Here is a 19,448-nt window from a genome sequence, read left to right as displayed (position 1 = left end):
CCGGAGGGTGAGAGCACACTGCCATCCGTGGAGCCGAGGAGGAACGCCGTGTGGTTTGGGGCTGAACTGAGTCAGGGGACCAGAGCTGAGAAGCAGGTGCTTCTCCAGGCATTCAGACTGCAGGTCTGTTTGGGCACAGCCGCATCCTCAGGCTCCATGTGCCCCCTTCCACCACCCCCCCACCCCCCCAACGCACCTGCTTCGGGACTTGCAGGCGTCACCACGTTCACACGTTCACACATTCATCAGCACCCCAAGGAGCGCCTCCTCCTGCCGGGCGGGCTCAGTCCAGGACCCCACGGTGATCCAGGCAGACAGGGTCCCCGTCCTCTCTGCGCTTCCGGCCGGGAGAGGAGTTTGGTGCTCCAATCCTTTTCGCCACCCGTGGCCCGCCGGGTTGGATCTCTGGCTAGAGAAATTCCAGGCAGGTTGTGATTGGAAAACAAGGGGCTCATCCTCCCGCTTTGAAACCACAGCTGCTCTGCCTTCTGCTAGCGCTTCCCTTGGGCCTTGGCTTCAAAGGCCCCACGGAGCTGTTTTTAGGGGAGCAGCTCCGGGTTCTCCCACAAAAAACATGTTCCTGGGGAAATGCGAAGAGGGTGGCCTCAAAGAAGAAATGAGGATATTGCCTTTTCTTCTGCAGACTGGTGCAGACTCTTTAGCAGTCTAAACCAACGATTTCCTTTTTTTTTTTTTTTTTAAGTTTATTTATTTATTTAGAGTGAGTATGCGTGTGTGTGTGGCGGGGGGGGGGGGGGGGGTGTGGTGCAGGGAGGGGCAGAGAGGGAGAGAGAGAGAAAGAGAATCCCAAGCAGGCTCAGTGCTGTCAGCTCAGAGCCCTACACCGGGCTTTGACTCACGAACCTTGAGATCATGACCTGAGCCGAAATCAAGGATCAGATGCTCAACTGACTGAGCCACCCAGGCGCCCCTAAACCGACGATTTCCGTAACGACTGGTGTGGCCTTAGCCGATGTTCTCCAGTGCTTTTTCCAAGAACACTCACGGAGCACTCTGTGCGGGGGCAGGGCCCGGGCTGTCGGTCAAGTGCACCACATCTCATCTAAGCCCCACCGCCAAGGCCTGTGAGGGCGGGAGGACAGGTGGACCCTTGAATAACATGGGTTTGACCTGGCACGTGGGTTTTTTTCAAATACATGGATTGGAAATCTTCTGGAGACCCGCAACAATTTGAAAAAACTCACAGACAAACCGTGTAGCCTAGAAATACCAAATAAAGAAAGCAGGAAAGAGAGAAAAAGGTGTTATTATTGTAAGAATGCAGCACGTAATACACAAAATCTGTGCCAATCGACTCATTATATGATCAGTAAGGCTTCCTGGCAACAGTAGGCTATTAGTAGTTAAGGTTTGGGGGAGTCAGAGTTTACACACGGATTTTCCACTGCTTGGGGGTCGGTGGCCCTCACCCCGGCACGGTTCAAGGCTCAGCTGTGTTTGAGAGTCTCTGTGGTCTAGGCAGGGGCCACTGGAGTTCAGAGAGGTTAAATAACCGGTTCCCGGTCACACGGCTGGTCACGGCTGGAGGTGACTTTTGAACTGTGATCTCTGGAGTCTGAGAACAGAACTCATTGTATTGTCGCCTATCGCCTCTTCCGTATTTCTTGATTTGCAATGATTTCATTTTCCGGTCTCGTTGGGCGCTTCAGCAGACTTCGGGGTGGGAGGGGGGAAGTTCAAGGAAGAGGTCCTGGGGGGAGGGAGAGGCTAGTGCTAACTTCACGGGCTATTTGTTAATCAAATGAGCCCTCTTCTCGCCTTCAAGTAGCATTCTCCACGCACCCTGCACCTGGATTATCGTTCCTCTAAAAAACAGTGATGAGTGGCACGCAGTCCTCAAGCTTCAGCAAGACAACCCTTGATCTAGTAATTTCGGGCACGAAAACTTGCGTTCGGGTTGTTGAGCCCTATTGAACACACACGCGCTCATTCCGGGGTGAGCTGGCCCTCCAGCTGTGGCCGACCCTGGCAGCTGTAGACAGAGGCTCACCCCAGCACTGTGACACCTGAGGCCTCGCGCCTGCAGCCAGTGCCCCAGGAAAGAGTCAAGAGACACACACAGACTTCTCTCTTTCCCACACACATCCTCGCGGAAGGGTCCAGCGATTTCGTTCCCTTTTCGCTGTTTGAGAAGTAGTGGAGGAGGGGATCCCGGCTAGAAAAAACGTTGTTGGTTTTCCTTCCCTGTGCTGTGAAGGTTTCTTGGGATGCTCTTAAATCCTCACCCAAAGGACAGGTCTGTTGTGTCTCCTCCACTTCCCTAGCAACCGGAAGTCAACCGTGGATCTCTGTCTTGTGTCCCTGCTCTGGGGTTGGACTTTAGTGGTTATTTCTCTCGAACTTGTTTGTCCCTCAATGGTGATTGAGCGAGAGGGCATTCTTCTCTCAAGTCCTCCTGTCTCTGCTCCTTCTTTACCAGTTTCCAGTGCACAAAAATGTTCAGATTCTGCATTTTGCGCTCCTTTGAACCAAGTTTCCCGTCCTCTGGCCTGCCATCCCCTCCCCCAGCAAAGCAGCCCACACGTCCTTCAGGAATGGGGCAATGGTAAAGGAGCGTGTGAAGCTTGGGAATATTTGTACACACTGAGAAGTATTTGATAGGTGTGTATTTATATATGTAATTCACAAATATATGGAGACTGTCCATGGTCCCTCCCCGCCTCCGAATTGTATCTCATGCAAAGAGCACAGGTGTAAGGAGAACTTACTGGTGAAGAAAGTCACTTCAAGTGGCCATCGGTTCCTGCAGAAGTTGGTAGGTTGCACGTGGATTCCAGAAACCAACACCTGCCTATGTCCACGGGTTAGGAGGTTTTGGGAGGGCTGCTCCCTCCACCCAAAGTTTGGGGGTGTGTCCCACGCCTCTTGCCAATGGGAGGAGGTTCTCTGTCATCTCAGGATCCTGACTTCGTGTGGTTGGAAGGCACCAGTGGGGGGGTGGGGACCCTGGTGGTGGGACAGGCTTCTTCCTTGGTTCCATCCCCAAGAGGGCAGAAGCAGGTTTCTTCACCCCCCTTCATCAGTACCTCTTCTAGATACAATCTTCGCTCTAAGATTATATCCTGAAAAGTACTGTTGGAGAACAAACCCCTGCCACTTTCTACCATTTCTGACAACCTTAGGTTAATTATACGGGCCTGATATTGTCAAGTCAAATTCAAAGGCAAGTCAAAGATGATGAGAGACAGCCAGATACTGTTTTCACTGTGTGCGTGGCTTTCTTCTTGAAGAAATGCTGCTGAGGCATTCAACCCGGGGGGTTGGGCAAGTGCAGCTCATTGATGTGGGTAGGGTGAACGACACTCCAGGGTCCTTGGCTTCCTGCATGACAGACCCTGAGTCTATGGCTGATTGGGGGTCATTGCTCAAATGGACGCCGTGGCCTTTCCTTAATAAGAGCATGGGCTGAGGGAATTGCCATGACTCATGGTCACTCACAATGGGCTTGTGTGGTGCTTTGGCCTCTGCATTGCTTATTTGTACGAGGTACCACATTTCCTGTATGTGGGAAAAACTGTAATTTACACTCAAAGACCTGGACACTTTAATATTAGCCCCTCTGCAGGTTATCATCCCCTCGGGGGCAGGGATCAGACCTTCAGTCTACATGCCCCATTGCGGCATCTTGTAAGGGCCAACACTCGTAGGAGGCTCCACCCTTGGCTCCATTTTCATTCCTACTTTTGCCCTCACCTGAAGCCTAGGGTGGATGTCTTAACAATCCTCATTGTCAGGGATCCTTTCTTCCTATTGAGCTTAAATGCTTCTCACTCAAGTCCAAGCCACGAGCTTCTTGCTCCCTACTAGATGGGGGGTGAGGGACAGCTGGTTACAATCTTCTGTGTGTAAATCCACAGTTCTAGGAGAAATGAACACACACACACACACACACACACACACATACCCCCAAAAGCTCAGATTTCTACCTTTAGGATTATTTTTTCCCCCTCTGGAAAATATTTCCCAGATGAGATATAAATTAACTTTCAATTTCTCAAAAATAGGATTGCCTAGCTGATGTCATTTCTTTACATATATTTTACAGGAAAAGAGTGGATCCTTAAGTTGTGGAGTTTTAGAAGTCTTGCCAATTAACTTTTTCTTTCTTGAGTTTATTTATTTTGAGAGAGAGAGAGAGAGAGAGAAAGAGAGAGAGAATGAGTGTGCATGAGCAGGGGAGGGTCAGAGAGAGGCGAGAGAGAATCCCAAGCAGGCTCTGTGCTGTCAGCCCAGAGCTCGATGTGGGGATTGATCTCCAGAACCCTGAGATCATGACCTGAACCCAAATCAAGAGTTGGGTGCTTAACCGACTGAGCCAACCAGGCACCCCGCCAATAAACTTTTTGAAAATACAGACGAGAAGTCTTCTATGGAAAACCATGTCGTAAATAATAAACTCTTGAAAAGAAAGTGTCCATGAACTTAAGGGTGTGTGTAATATTGTCTCCCTGAATCTTAAGGCATCAGGAAGTAGGTTTTTAAATTTGGAAAAATGTATGCACCATAGCAGCTTGTGCTGTATCAGAGGATAAGCCTCAGTGCTTGGCTCTGCTCTATTTTTATTTCCATTATGGGTTGAGGAACCAGGACTGTGTAGGTAAAGAGTTGGCTTCCCCTTGGACCATGCCGGAAGCAAAGGGTGCGGGATGGGCGGGGGTGAAGAGAGGTGCCGGGAAGGCAGTGGGAGTCTCGGGAAGGAAACAAGACCTTGCCTTCCCTCCTTTCCACTCCTGACACTGTCCTTTACGATCACAGCCACCCAGCAAAACGCAGAAGCGAGAGGAAACCCTGAAGACCCATGGTGGGTGCGGAATTCTTGTGGGGGAGGGGATCGCTCCTGCTTTTGCCGCAAAGGACAGGAGGTAAGAATGATAAAGAGAAGGAGAGCAGGAAGGTGAAGTGCAGTGGAGAGAAGGGGGAGGAGCAGAGGGGAAGGGAAGGTGCCTGGGGAAGTGCAGGGAGAGGCGGGCACACAGCTGTCAGTTTCTGGGAAGAGAAGCAGAAAGTAACAGTGACATCTCAAGGCGCAGCAGCCTCAGGGCTGCTAAGAACTTGCTCATTGGATTCAGCCCCTGAACCAGCTGGCGACTCGGGCCCCCACCCCCATGCTGACACCTCGCTCTCCTCCTGGCCACCGGGGGCGGTGTTGGGGTCACCCAGGGAAGCTCCACTTCCCTGTGTCCTTAACAGCTTCTGGAGCTGTTCTCTTTCCATTCCCGCCTGGACCGGACCAGCTCAGGACCTCGCCGGCCTTGCCTCCATCTGGCTGCATTCCATGTCTGGCCCCTTTCCCTGAGACCCAACAGCCCCTCCGGGGGACAGCGGTGCTCCGAACATTCATGCTTCTGGCCTGCGCCCCCCTCGTCAGCTGTTTCTCTCACCACCTGACCTTGAACCCGGTGTTCCTGCCACCCAGAAGTAGTGGCGGGTCCCCCAGGCCAACCAAGAAACGACCAGCACTATAGGAGCTCATGCGAGCGCCAGGCAGGCACTAGCCTTTCTCCCTCTGAGGTGGGCACTGGGATTGTATCCGTTTTCCAGGGAAGGAAACTGAAGCTTAGAGAGGTTCACAGAGTCAGGGTCCTCTTGCCTTTTTGGAACAATGTAGTAGATAAGGAGAGAGAGAGAGACAGAGAGAGAGAGAGAGAGAGAGAGAGAGAACTGGCACACATTTAGTACCTACTGTGTACCAGGGGCCATGCTAGGCGTGGATACATGTTCCCGATCGAAGATGCTGTGACTCGAGCGCCCAGCTGTCGCATTTTTCTAGAACAGAGACTTTTGATCTGTGTTTAGTTAGAGGAGAGACAGCCTGTCTTCCGCAGACTTTGTTGGTTTGTTTTTCATCTGGCGTGATAAGGTAAAGGAGTTTCTCTGTCTGCCTCCTTCCTCATTGTCAATCTTTTTTGTTCCTTTGCTTGCAGCTGTTGTCTGTCTTTGAGTCACGCGAACCACTTGCAGGAAGAGCTCTAGAGAATTTGGGAAGTGGGGGGGGGGCGGGGTGGCTGGGAAGGAGAGACAAAATGTGCGTTGCGTTGTTTTCCGAGAAGCCGGAAGACGTAAGGAAAAGAAAGCTGTTCTCAAGTGTGTCGCCTGCAGCCTTGTGAGGTAACATTTCTTTAGATGGCTTCTCTTCCCCTCCCTCGTGCCCAGCTGGCTCTTCATCATTTTTTAAACATCTCTTTGGGGCGCGGGACATGAAAGTGAACGGCAGGTCAAAGTCAGGAGTTCGTGGTTTGGTCTGATAGCCTCTCTTCCTCTGTGGCTGTGCCCTTAGTGGGGGCAGGTGAGGCTGGTTCACAATTCTGGTCACATCACCCTCTCCTGGATGACAGCATCGCACCTTCATCCGTCCATTTACATTTCAAACCACCTCCCGCCTGCTCTTGATTAATTATTTAGTGACGCTGGTCACTTGTGAGCATTTCTGAGCTCCCATTTCACGTAAAAGGTCCATTCCTTTTTTTATCCAAATCTTCTTTCCCTGAATCCTTGTGTAGTTTTCGAAATGAAATGCTACATATTCCTTTTGAGCCCCCGGCCCCCATGTATTGGTGCCTCTTCTTTGTGGCGGTATACCTGGATATTCGGCGAAGGGGGCGGATTTGCCTGTGGGGCTCCCCCTCTCTGCCTACCCCTGACCTTGATCAATTCCCCTTTGTGGGAGCTCCAGTTTTTAATAAGTCAATACAGGGATTTGGAGTGCGCCGTCTCAAGGTCTCCACTATTTTTAAATGGTGATGGAATCTATGAGAAGTAATAGAGGGACATGGGCTTTAGAACCCAAGAGAATTTGGGGTGTCTCCCCTGGCTCTGGCACTTACCTGCTTATTTGTATGGGACACCTGGTAAGTTAGGTCATCTGTCTGGGTCTCACTTTCTTTACCTCTACAATGGGTGTGGAGAGATACAGAAGTGGCAGGGGGGTTAAGAGGAATGCACAGAGGGACACTGAGAATGCACCTTGAGTGTGGACCGTGAGGGAGATGGTGCCCTAAGGGTTTAATCTTGACCTTCTCAAACAGTGCAAATAAAATGGTTGGCACGGAATCAACCTTCAAGAACAGTTAGGCAGTTTATTGTGGGGTTGCCTTTACCCCAGGCAAAATTCTTACCCATACCAACATCCGGTAGTGGGAGAACCGCATTGCAAAACAACCTGTTCTCGGAGTTGGAAACCTGGGGTCTGTTCTCCGGACCTTTGAATTCCGGTTCTAACACTTGTTAGTTGTGTGATGTTGGAAAAATGATTTAATCTTCCCCAACCTCACCTTCATCATCTGCAGAATGGTCCCAAATTCAACCTACCTTAGAGGGGACACTGTGAAAAAATGCAACGCTAAAGATGTAAACACTCAGCACACAGTAAGCATCCAACTGATGATTTTGCTTTCTTTCATTTTTTTTAAGTTTATTTACTTATCTGAGACAGAGAGAGAGACACAGCATGTGTGCACAGGCAAGTTGGAGGTGGGGCAGAGAGAGAGAGGGAGACAGAGAATCCCAAGCAGGCTCTGTGCTGCCAGCATGGAACCCGACCCGGGGCTTGAACTGACGAACTGTGAGATCATGACCTGAGACGACATCAAGAGTCAGGTGCTTAACCGACGGAGCCACCCCTGATTTTGCTTTCTTAACCCTGATAAATTAATGTCGGTTCATAAACGAGCTCTGATCATCTCTCAAGAAAAAGAAGGAAAGTTCGGATTTTTCTATTTTGTCACCAAAAGGATCACTAGACTTTACACAAAACAGAGCACATCCTTCACCACATAATAAAACCGAATCTACTGTTTTTTTTTTGTTTTTTTTTTTGGCAAGAAAAAAAAGCATAAATACAACTGACATCAATTCTCGGTGCATATTGTGTCTCGTCTCCCTGTTTTACAGTTTTCGGAAACCAAAAGTCCATCTGTCTCTGAGACCTTTCTAGTTTCCAGAAAAGAAAACACTGTCTAGATAGAGAAGTGCTGTGTCATTTGGCTGACTCGCAGCGCCCTTGCACGCTTCCCTTCTGCTGGCGAGCACGGGAGCCAGGATGCGGATTTCTGGCTGCCGCTGCCCCTGCGGGTTAACCCCTATCACAGGTCACTCTGCTGTGTTAATTTCATCACAGCCTAACCCCCGGCGCTTCAGTGGGGAAATCACAACAGAGAACGCGCAGCTCGATGCACATTGCTCATTTCCGCCCGTGTGAAAAGAAGGGCGAAGATGCCCTGGACACCCACGCCCTTCCTGCCGCAGGGTTTATACAGCCCCCGATCAATCTGAGAGCGACCAATCTAGTACGCCCGTTCGTTAGCCGCGCGCACACTGGACTGCTTGATGGAGAGGCTTGTGCTTGAGAACATTAAAATCTTGACTTCCCCTTTTCTAGTCAGGCTCCTTTGGCACCCCCTTGACTCATCAGTTCTAAACTCCACACTTCGTGTTTCAGTTCAAATGTCCCCTTCCTCCAAAAGAGACAGACAGAGAGAGAGAGAGAGAGAGAGAGAAAGAGAGAGAGAGCCGGGTCCTGTTAGCACTCGGACTGCAGTAAAGAACAGCAGCAACAACAAAATGCATCCATTTCCCGTCTTCAATGAAAAAGTGACAAATCGTGTAAGACACACCTCACTTGGTTCTCAAGTAATGTCCCGGCTCCCACAGGGGGTTGGTGCATCAAAGCCTCTGTCTCTGTCTTGCATAGGGTTGAGTGGCTGCCTGCTGGGGAGAGGCTCCAAGCTCCTGGGGGGAGGTCAGCAGGGACCTAGGTGGGAGGAAGGCAGAGTGGAGGGTGCAGCCTGGGGAAGCCTTTCTCCAGCCCCTTCCCTCCCTGCATTCATGGCAGTACCCAAAGCCCACCCTCCTGGATGGTCCCCTCAACCCCTGCCCTGGGCGGGTCTCAGAGGTAGCTGGAATCTCCCTGCTCCATGGCGGGTCTTGGCGTGCATAGGGGCGGTTGGCAACTCTCAGGGCCTTGTTTCCTCGATTCAAGATACCAAGATCGGGGTTGCCCATGCCTACGTAGCAAAATTTGTTACGAGGATTAAGTGGAATAATACCCAATGATGTTAATACAAGAGCAAAACAGCACAAATACTCAGGGGTTTAAAAAAAAAGTCCCTGCCAACTGAATAACGGGTGGGTTGGGACCCCAGGGCCAAACTCTGCGTGCCTGGCAGTGGTAGTCAAGGAGGCAGGGTGGCGGCTTGACCTGGTCACGTGACTTCCCATCAGTCATGGAGGACAGTGGTGTGTGGGATGTCCAGGGTGCCTGGTGCACCTGGCTGGAGCTGCTTCCTGCCACTTCTGTTCTCCCCTTCTGGCCCCAGTTGGCATCACCATTCACCAGGCCAGCAGCTGGTGTCTCCAGGACGTGGCGTCTGGGGCGGAGAAGTCGCCGGAATGTGCGGGCTGGGTGCTGCCTACCTACATTCCGCGACCACTCAATGGGAATACGGCCGTACGCTGGGGGAGTCCTAGAGGATGCCGAATTCATGATTGGGATGACACTTCTGTATGGACGGAGGCCAGAAGCCCTTTCGGAACAATAATCGTTTTCCTATAGCCTCCCATGGCTCCCATGCTTCCTCGGGCCAGCTCTAGGCAAAATTGCAAAGCTTTGTCATGGTTCCCATCGTTGTTGTTGTTGTTGTTGTTGTTGTGTTAATGAAGTCTGTGAAAATTGTGACAACATCCAGGCACGATGGACAATAGTCAGACTGACACTCCAGCTTCGCTTTGAAGAGCATTTAGATGGGTGTGAGATGATAACACTGGTAAAATAGGGTTAAAGGCATCATCAGTGCTAACATCCCTGACCATTGAAGAGAAATAGAATGAATGGCCAAGGTGGGTTACGTGGAAATGTCATCAGTGGCCGCATAGGTAGCGAAAGTCACCACCACTGAGGATGAAGTTGGACTGCGCGCACAATGGGATCCGGTGTGACTGTAGCTTAGGCCAGATAGAGTTTACTTTTCTTTTGCAAGGAAGTCTGCACGTAGATGGTCAAGGGTTCTGCTAGCCTTGCCCTCCTCTGCTTTGTGTCTCTCCTCTGGAGTGACGATCGCTTCGCTTGTCTAACACGCTACCCTTCAGCGATGCCTATTGCCGCCCCTTGCCGCTTCTTTCTTGGGCTTGCATGGGCTTCCGTTCCCAAGGACATCTTTTGGTCCAAGATAACTGCTCCAGAGCTGCTCCATCACACCTGCTTTCCTGCCAGCAAGAAAGAGGGATGGGGAAGGTGTGGCAAGGGGCAGACGCCTGCTGTTACCTGTGGAAGTTTCCCAGAAGCTCCGACGTAACACCTTCACCTACATCCCCCTGCCCAGCCATAGTCTCATGGCCAAACCTAACTATCTCTGTCCCATTGCAAAGACCAGGTGCTATGGAAGAAGTGGAGAACATAATGGGGGCTGGGGGGCACTCATGGTCTCTGCCAATCATGTAATTTCAGATCTTCCGGAAGGTGACTTTTGCCTTCCCTTCCACTTAGCTGATGCCTCAAGTTTCTCAACAGCATTGAGTCTTTCATTAAAACAAAGTGGACTTTCTTACACTGTGACCTCCAGGTCATTTGTAGGGTTCCCGGCGCTAGTTCCCCCCCCCCCCCCCCCCGCCGTCCCCCAGCAATCCCCCAGCCCAGCTGAGCTGGTGTCGTGATAATACCGTGTTTTTCTGCTGTGTCCGTATTCATAGAGGGCAGTAGCGATTACAGCAGCCAATGCTTACTGAGGCTTACACCCTTCCGGCTCTTACACTCACAGTCAGAGAAACTTTTGCTCATTTAACTACCAGCTAGATAAGGGCTCTTAATAGAAGTGTGGACTTAAAGCCAGGATACCCACTACGGGCACAATTGTACCACTTAGCCCTGGTGCTAACCGTGATGCCACATGGCTTCTCCTTTATCCTGTCTGTTTTCCAGGTAGACCCCGGCACTGTGTCGATTCTAGCAGAAGAGGCACATTTTTCTGGGTCCTGGCTCTGAGTGTGCACGTGCGAGGAGTGGAGGTGAGGTGGGGGAAGCCACGCGAAATACCCAAATGAATGTAAGGCCGTTTGGAAAGTTCCCTAAGAGGTGAAAGCAGGTGTACTTTTGCTGTAGGTATTCAGGAGACTTAACGCTAAGGCCCTAGCAAGGACGCTATAAAACGAGTTAATTGCTTTACTCCCCTGCATTTCCTTCCCCTATGGAGTAGCTGGAGGCCCTCACCAGCACACATTCCAGCACAGTTAAGGTCATGTCCCTGTGTGAGCCAGCTGTCAGTGGGGCTCCTGCCCTTGGGGATCTGGTCAGACTTGACTGGAATCCTTATTCCAAGTGTTTTTTTCATCAAAGGTCACTCTTACACGGACTGTTCTTGAGTTTGGTAGATTTTTCAGAGACTAGAAGGATTTCTAGAGACAGATTATTCTCTCTCCCCCCCCTTTTTTTTTTTTAATTTGAATGTTAGTTGGTTAATATACAGTGCAGTATTGGTCTCCGCAGTAGAATTCAGTGATTCATCACTTACATACAACACCCAGTCCTCCTCTCTAGATTTCTAGACAGATGTTATTCTGGGTTGGGATCTTCTCTGGCATCTCCTCCTGCCTTCTCTCTCCCGCCTCCGGAACAACTTCAGTTTTATTTGTGGGACACATGATTCCCTGGCCTTTGTGAGTTGATATCCAGTCGCTGACTCAAGTATGTTCCTCACCAAAAGCTGATTCCTTATGCTACGAGAGATTCTGGAGAATTCAAGTCTCCTTCTCTTGTTGCTCTTGGTGTTTTGGTGGCTAGATTGATACAGCAGGAATTAGTCCGTATCTTCAGGTAAGAAGTAGGTGACCCAGTGCTCCTGGATGGTGGTGATGAAAGAGCCTTGGCCCATCATGGCGGCTTGGAAGGCAGGGCTTCAGATCATGGGGAGTTCATTGTCCCCAAAGCAATGGGACTTGCTGCAGTCTTCAGAGGTGGCGGCCACTGACAATTTTGAGGATGATTGTCATGAAAACATCTGCTCCTTAGTGGATGGGTTTGGCCACTGGTGGAAGCGACCAGAGATGCCTGGTGTTTTCCATATCTAGTCTCCCTTCAACCCTGTGCACACGGGAAGGCTCTGCTGCCCTGAAAGTGGCTGGAGACCGTAGGACTACAGCTGCCCAACGGGCTTGTTCTGAGTGAAGCGACGTGTCATTTTCGGGCTGAGCCAGTTAAGAGTTTTCCATACTCTCTCTTCCCTGGGAGCCATGTGTTGAAATGATAGCCTGGCCAGATGGGAGGAGCCTGGATGCCTGAGACAGTAGGTGGATGAGGGCCCTCCTGACCATCCTTGGACCTGGCATGCACCAGATATAAACTTCTCTCGGGTGATGAGTCTTGAGAGAAACACCAACAGAGAGAAAAGCTCCTGCTCTTTTGGCCTTTGTCACCATAGCATGGCATGGTACGTCCCCAATACAGGTAATATGGACTTTCTATAGACTGCACTCCGCCCTACCACTGAGATATTCCTGGACGTCTAATAGATTCCAAAGTTTTGATGATCAGGGGATGTTTCAGGATTAGAAGAAAGGAAGGATTTTCTGCATTCCTTATTATTTCTGGGTTTTTGTTTTTTTCCCTTCCCTTAAGTGGCCATCATCTCAAAGAGACCGGGTGAGAAGGTGGCAGGTGCTGAATGGAAACGCCAACAGACAGAATTGGAGAGGAGCACTTGGTAGGATGCTTCCTAAAAACCCTGCTTTGCCTCATCGGTATGCTGTTCCGGAACAGTTCTGCCTGACGCGGTGCTCCCGCAGGTTAGTACAAAGGAGGACGTGATGCCGAATCCATCTGTTGCCATCCCCCCTTTCACAGCAGCTGAGAATCCAGGCTCTGTCTCCATTAGTAATCACCCAGCATCACGATTAAACCCCTATCACACCAGATGAGAAAACCCCAGGAGGGCGCTCCGTGTCCGTTCCATTCAAGTCCGAAACCCGTTGTGCATATTGGCCTAGTGGCACCAGCGGCTCGAGGGGAAGACACCCCCGAAGATGATTAAGGTAGCAGAGAATTTGCACAGTCAACTCCTGGAGTGCCGGATATGGTGCCCGGTACGGCACAAAGCGAGTGTTCATTCACTCGGTGGTGACTCTCAGTGGAGAATGACTGTGTTAATTAGTAGTAGAGATTGTTGAAAAACGCATTCTGCTGTGCAGAAATAGCATGTGACTCCTTGTCCATATTATCTTCTCCAGCACAGAGAAAGGACTGGCACAGCTCAACCTACTTACGGTGTGCGTGACTCCCTGTGATAAGCCAAGTTTAACTCTCCGCCCTCTATTCTCTGATGCTATTCCTGGGGACAGGGACACTCCAGCCACACAGTCACAGCTGGCAATATCAGCAATCCTTCCGTCTAGTATGGAAACCAAACTGTTGGCATAAGGGCTTGCGAGCAATTCTGCTCATGTGTACTAGCTGTGCAGCTTCTAGAAAACCCCTTTTGGTAGAAGGAGGTGCTGAACTAATGCAGGGCTGCAAGAGGATGTACTGTGCTATAAAGGAAACCTGCTTCTAACTCCCAGACAGAGCCAGAGGTGAGGTTCTGGCTCACTAAACACTTCCTTTCCAATCTGACTTTTGGGGTTTCACCTTAGAAGGTGGAAAAAGGTCTCTTGAGTCTAATAGCTCTCAGAGAGAGAAAGATTTGTCTTGACCCCCTCAGTGAGGAGCTTTGGACACTGTCCATGTGTTCGGTGACCTTGTCTCTGATGGTGAATTCTCAAGAGCTCCTACTCTCTAGGTGGGTGGGATGCCAACATTCACTTGTCTTGTCGGGAAAGGAGGGGCTGAGCAGGTGAAACCTTTCTGATTTTTTCTTTCCAGGATGCTCTCCAGGAACATTCCGGTTAGCCTACCTCAGAAGAGTAACAGCCTGTGTGTGAACCCGTTACCCTCAAGACTTTGCTCTTCCTTCCACAATACCTTTTGGTGGCCGTGCGTTCCCCTTCTTCGACTTCCTGTTAGCTTTTCAAATGGTTGATTTAGAAACTTAAGTTATTCTAGCCTTGATTATGTGGTCTTAGGATTCTCACAACTAGTTTTCCTCGTTATGAATATTGAGAAGAGTTTGTTGGCATGTTGTATGATGAGGAAGGAGCCCTGGGATGGGAGTCCAAAGGTGTTGTAAACTGGGGCGGGGTACTTCATCTCTCTGAACCTCAGTCTTGTCAACAAGAGGGTGGGTTAAAGTTCTTCTTACTACCAAATCCTAGAAGTCCTAAGAACTGTGCTCCAGAGGAGAAAACACACATTGGCAAAGGTGGATTTATTCACTCTTCCGCCATGCGTTTGCAGACCGGTTTGAGAGAGTTCTGAATTCACCCAGTAATAACATTAGCTTAATTTCATATGGAAGGACACAGGTTCCACAGCTTAACCATAAAACTTGTACCCTGGTTGACTTCCATCCTTTCCCTAACAAAGTAGATGAATTAATCCAGACAATTACTGTCAGGTGAAGGGGCAAGGTTGGAGATTCTCTGAGAAATCTGATGGTTGTACAGATGATAGGGTTAATTTGCAAGACCTCGTATGGAACACTTTCATTATTTCGGTTGCTATTAGAGTTAGATAGTGCTGGCTGGGTAGAAATCTATTAATGTTATAAAGTTTGGGTCAATTTACCAATGGAAAGGACAGCACCATTCTAGGTTTTGTTTCCCCCCCTCTTTCTAGAAACCATAGCATTTAGAGAAATTATATGATGATATTGGACAAATATAGCCAAACCCAATCAGCCCAAAAGTAGTGGAAAAGCAAACCATTAAAACCCTCTCCCAAACAGAAGCCTATTGGGAAGCAATGTATAAATAGAGGAAAGCTTACGAAATGAAATAGACAGGATATAAAATTTCCATATCCTCAATCCCGCAACAAGGACTTTTCCTACATATATGGCCATTACCCTGATAAGATTGGGAGTTGACCAGTGGCTCTATGAATTTAAAGCAAATAGTGACAATTAGGTCCTCAGGGTATACCCTCATCTTCTTCATTCACTGCATAGCCATTATTTTGGAGTTTTCATTTATATTTTTATGTTTATGGTCCTTGGAGGAGGCTGAATACTACATTTTGACAGTGGAATCTGAAAAAGCTACAATTCTAGATTCTGTAAATACTTCTTGATCATAGAAATGCCTTAGTTTTCGGGGCGCCTGGGTGGCTCAGTCTGTTAAGTGCCTGACTTCAGCTCAGGTCATGATCGCACGGTTTGTGGGTTCAAGCCCCACGTCGGGCTCTGTGATGACAGCTCAAAGCCTGGACCCTGCTTTGGATTCTGTGTCTCCCTCTTGCTCTGCTCCTCCTCCACTCATGCTCTGCCTCTCTCTCTCTCTCTCTCTCTCTCTCTCTCTCTCTCTCAAAAATAAATAAACATTAAAAAAAATTAAAAAAAAGAAATGCCTTAGTTTTAACTTTGAGAGCTGTCTCATTGGTCAAGCTCTTTGGATGGGATATACATTAGGTCAATCCCCCCAATGCACGTTCTTGAGGCATACTTTTCAGAGGTTCAAACTGTGGGTGGTTTAGTTCATATCCTTTTACCCCAAAATGAAAATTCTGGGATTCTCATTAGCCTTCTCCCAAAGCAAACCTTTAAAGCTTCCCCAACACGTGTAAAAACCAAACTTTATGAGGATCCGAGACCAGCCAGGAAATTTTAACAAAGACTAAATTTTAGAACAGCAGATCTTTAGTTGTGCAAAGGACACTGCTAAACTTCTGGGTTGGAAGGTATCCTGATCTACCTAATTCTATTTATGAAACTGCATATGTGCTTTGAAACTCCATTTAGATCCAACTCTTTCAGCTAGAGATGGAAACCATATGTGTGTCTAAGGCCCATATGTTAGGGCTTGGAGAGTCTTAGATTTTGTTTTGATTTCCAACTCCGCATCATTTTCAGATTTGGAAGCATCTGGGTATGTCCTTGACCCTCTGTGTCATGTGGCAATATTTTTGTTTCTTCTTCTTCTTCTTCTTCTTCTTCTTCTTCTTCTTCTTCTTCTTCTTCTTCTTTCTTCGATGATTCCCATTTCCATATGCTTAGATAGGTGTGGCCTTTCATTCTCAAAAGATCATTCTAAGGAAAACACAGAATTGAAGCAAATACCTGGCAAAATCAAGTTCACAGTCTCGTATTGGGTGACAAAGTATTTTGTTTATTGTCTACTGGAATTCATTAGGGCTTCTTTTTTCCTTGATTCCTTGTTTCTTTTGTGTAGTGTGGACTTCTATTTCTGCTGCACACGTACCCAAGGATTATGGACATAGCCCAGCTTCAAGATGGCGGGCTGACCCCCAAATCTTTTCCCCCATTCTTTCGAGGTAATAAGCTAGTTGTGGCTGGCCATGTGGCCTCTCAGCTAGGGACTATCTTTGAAGCCTCAGTTGTAGGTGCGTGTTGATGAAATGTGAGAAGTAAGGATAGGAGACATTTCAAGGCCTATATCCTAATACATAGCCTTCCCCTTGGTTGGTACTAAAATATAGAATATTCTAAAACCAGCTTTGAATGCAGATGATAGCAACATCCTGGGCAATGATGGAGAAGCAGAATGGAAAGAACTGAAGTCTTCTAATGTCTGCAAGGATAAGAGTTACCTGCTGACCCATCCTACTGCTGGATTAGGAGATAAAAAGCTTCTTTGTCCAGGGGCCTGGGTGGCTCAGTCGATTAAGCATCCGACTCTTGATTTTGGCTCAGGTCATGATCTTGTAGCTTCGTGAGTTCAAGCCCCACATCGGGCTCTGTGCTGGCAGCGTGGAGCCTGATTGGGATTTTCTCTCTCTCCCTCTCTCTCTCTGCCCTGTCCCCCTCCCTCTGCTACTTGTGCTGTCTCTGTCTCTTTCACAATAAATAAATTCTTTAAAAATAAAAAAAATTAAATCTTTTTTGTCCTTAAAATTAGCTTTTACCCTAAAATTATGTGTAGGCCTTGGGGTTCATGCATCATAATTAAAGGAAAAGAATTCCTTTTCTACATAGAACCAAGAGAGATTCTTAGGCTGTGGGGACATGAATTCAACAGGAAATCGATTTTCTGGACAAAAAATGAATAGATCCATTTGGGAAAAAGTAGCCAGTCTGGTTATTTACCCTGACAGTATTTAAAGTTAGAAGAATTCTTTATTCTACATAGGAACTCATTTTTCTTCTTCACCTTTTTAATGTTTGTTTATTTTTGAGAGAGAGACAGAGTGCAAGCAGGGAAGGGGCAGAGAGAGAGGGAGACCCAGAATCCGAAGCACCAGGCTCTGAGCTGTCAGCACAGAGCCCGACGCGGGGCTTAAACCCACGAACTGTGAGATCATGACCTGAGCTAAAGTCAAACACTTAACTGAGCCACCCAAGGGCCCCTACTCATGCAATTTTAAAAAATCGAGTTAATGACGGGGTGAATGTTGCTTCACAGCATCTTTTTAGTGACCGTGTGCAGACGTGAGAATGCAGTGCAAAGTGCCCAAGATTTTCCTTAGGGAAGAGAGTCGGGTAGCTTTCTCTCCGTAGTTCACCTCCCCAGGGGCAGGCTTTGGTGGGCAGCTCCTGGGCTTCACCAGGTGAAATCCGGCAGGACCTCCATCTATGAGTTTACCCGACTTAACCTCAACTCCCTAAACGACCCAGCTCGTTTACTTTTAGGTTTGGTAGGTATCTCTTATGGTATCGGACCCATGGCAAGTGTTCAATAAACAATGTTCTGAGGTCGAGGGCAACTCCTCACAGCCTCCCACTGCTGCTGGCGGTTACCTGGTACGGGGTGTGGAGACAAGGACAGAGATCCATGTTTCTATGAGAGTGAACACAGAGGGGCTAGACTTGCAGCTTTGCTTCCTTCTGATTTAAGATTTCAAGATGCACCAAGCCTTTTTTAGAGATCTCAAAAAAAATTAAGTTTTTTTTTAATTAAAAAAATATTTCTAACGTTTATTATTGAGAGACAGAGAGACCCAGAGCGTGAGCCGGGGAGGGGTAGAGAGAGGGGGAGACACAGAATCCGAAGCAGGCTCTAGGTTCTGAGCTGTCAACACAGAGCCTGACGTGGGGCTCAAAACCACAAACTGTGAGATCATGACCTGAGCCCGAGTCGGTTGCCTAACCAACTGAGCCACCCAGGCGCCCCCCCTTCCAAATTAAGATGTTTTTAAACATTAAAAGCATTTATCGTAGTGTTTCAGGGTTTGTATTTGACTCGATGCATCGTATTTGGTTGACAGAGTGTAATCTGAGGCAATGTTTGAATACACGTACACATCGTTCAGTGGGACTTTCAGTAGGGCTTGTGTGATGTTTACAATGGTATTGAGTATTAAAAAAACCAAAAGCATCGTCTGGGTGTTTTGTGGACAGATGCCATGTTCCTTTTTTTTTTTTTTTTTTGCATTGTATGGTTTAATCAGATGGTACAGAGGATGGCTTTATGCAACACGTTTACCACGTGTTGGTAACAAACAAATAGTAACAAACAACAGTGTGAGCTCTGATGTAAAGACAGTGAGGGCCGTGATGCAATTTCTATTCAGTCTTCCACGTACTTTGATTCTGAAGACAAATCATCATGACCAGGCTTACGTCTGTCGTAAAGCTGCGTTAGGAGTGGCTTTCCGTGACAGTCTCCAGCCCGTCTGAGAATCCGGCAATCACACGTTTGGCCTGGAATGATGTCAGGTGTGCTTGCTTGTAGAAAATCTGTTGATTGAGAAGATTTGGTTATGGCTGCAATGAGCATCCTCAGAACAAAGTGAGCTCAGTGATTGATTTTGGCCGTGAAATGATCAAGGTAGGAAAGTTCATGATTGATTTACTACAGTGATCGGTCCATTAAAGAGTTGAACAATATGAATGAACAGCAGGGCCCGGGTTGTTGGTCGTATGTAGATACTCCTACTTCTGTGGCTGATTGTTCTCGTGAATTTATATGTGAAATCGTTGTGTTTGTATACAGAAAATAAAGTAGATAGTCGAAGCAGTGTTTCAGAGAATCCAAATTGCCACTTTTTACCAGTCACTTGAGTAATATATATTAAATATTTAGAATATTAAATAGCAACTGAGCGCCACAAGGTCTGAGTACAGAAACAAACACATATGGATTTATAAACCTATAAGGTCACACTGTACAATCAGTGACTGATTTATTCATTGATAAGACTAAGGCAAACGTTGTAGGTCTACCGTCTGTGGGACAGTTGGGTTCTTTGGCCCTGTACCCAACACCTGTACCCAACACGTGACCAGACATCTTGCACGTGCTGTCACTGGGCTGCAAGGAAGAACAGGCATGCGAGAGAGGTGTAGACTGGTGGGTTACTGTTATCATTCCAGGTGAGGCCACTCTATATAGCCCTTCTGAGGAAGAGGTACAAACTTCCAGTTACAAAATAAATAAGTCACGGAGATGGGAAG

At 48.1% G+C, this 19,448-nt stretch overlaps 1 long non-coding RNA gene across 5 annotated transcripts in view; it reads left to right on the top strand.

Annotated features, from left to right (window-relative positions):
* Positions 1–15,381, top strand: part of LOC131485269 (uncharacterized) — a 109,797-nt gene extending 94,416 nt beyond the window's left edge. For 4 of the 5 annotated variants that reach the window (XR_009248731.1, XR_009248732.1, XR_009248735.1 and 1 more), the window contains 3 exons: positions 10,938–11,019; positions 12,626–12,792; positions 13,865–15,381. This is a non-coding gene — a long non-coding RNA (uncharacterized LOC131485269). Of the gene's footprint in view, positions 1–10,937; positions 11,020–12,625; positions 12,793–13,233; positions 13,595–13,864 lie in introns of those variants that run through there. The other variant, XR_009248733.1, reaches the window with a different exon arrangement.
* The last annotated feature ends 4,067 nt before the right edge of the window (positions 15,382–19,448 follow it).

Source organism: Neofelis nebulosa, chromosome 9 (assembly GCF_028018385.1).
Source record: "Neofelis nebulosa isolate mNeoNeb1 chromosome 9, mNeoNeb1.pri, whole genome shotgun sequence".
In the NCBI taxonomy this organism is placed as follows: Eukaryota; Metazoa; Chordata; class Mammalia; order Carnivora; family Felidae; genus Neofelis; species Neofelis nebulosa.
The sequence above is the reverse complement of the archived record's forward strand: the minus strand, read 5'-3'. Positions and strand labels throughout refer to the sequence as shown.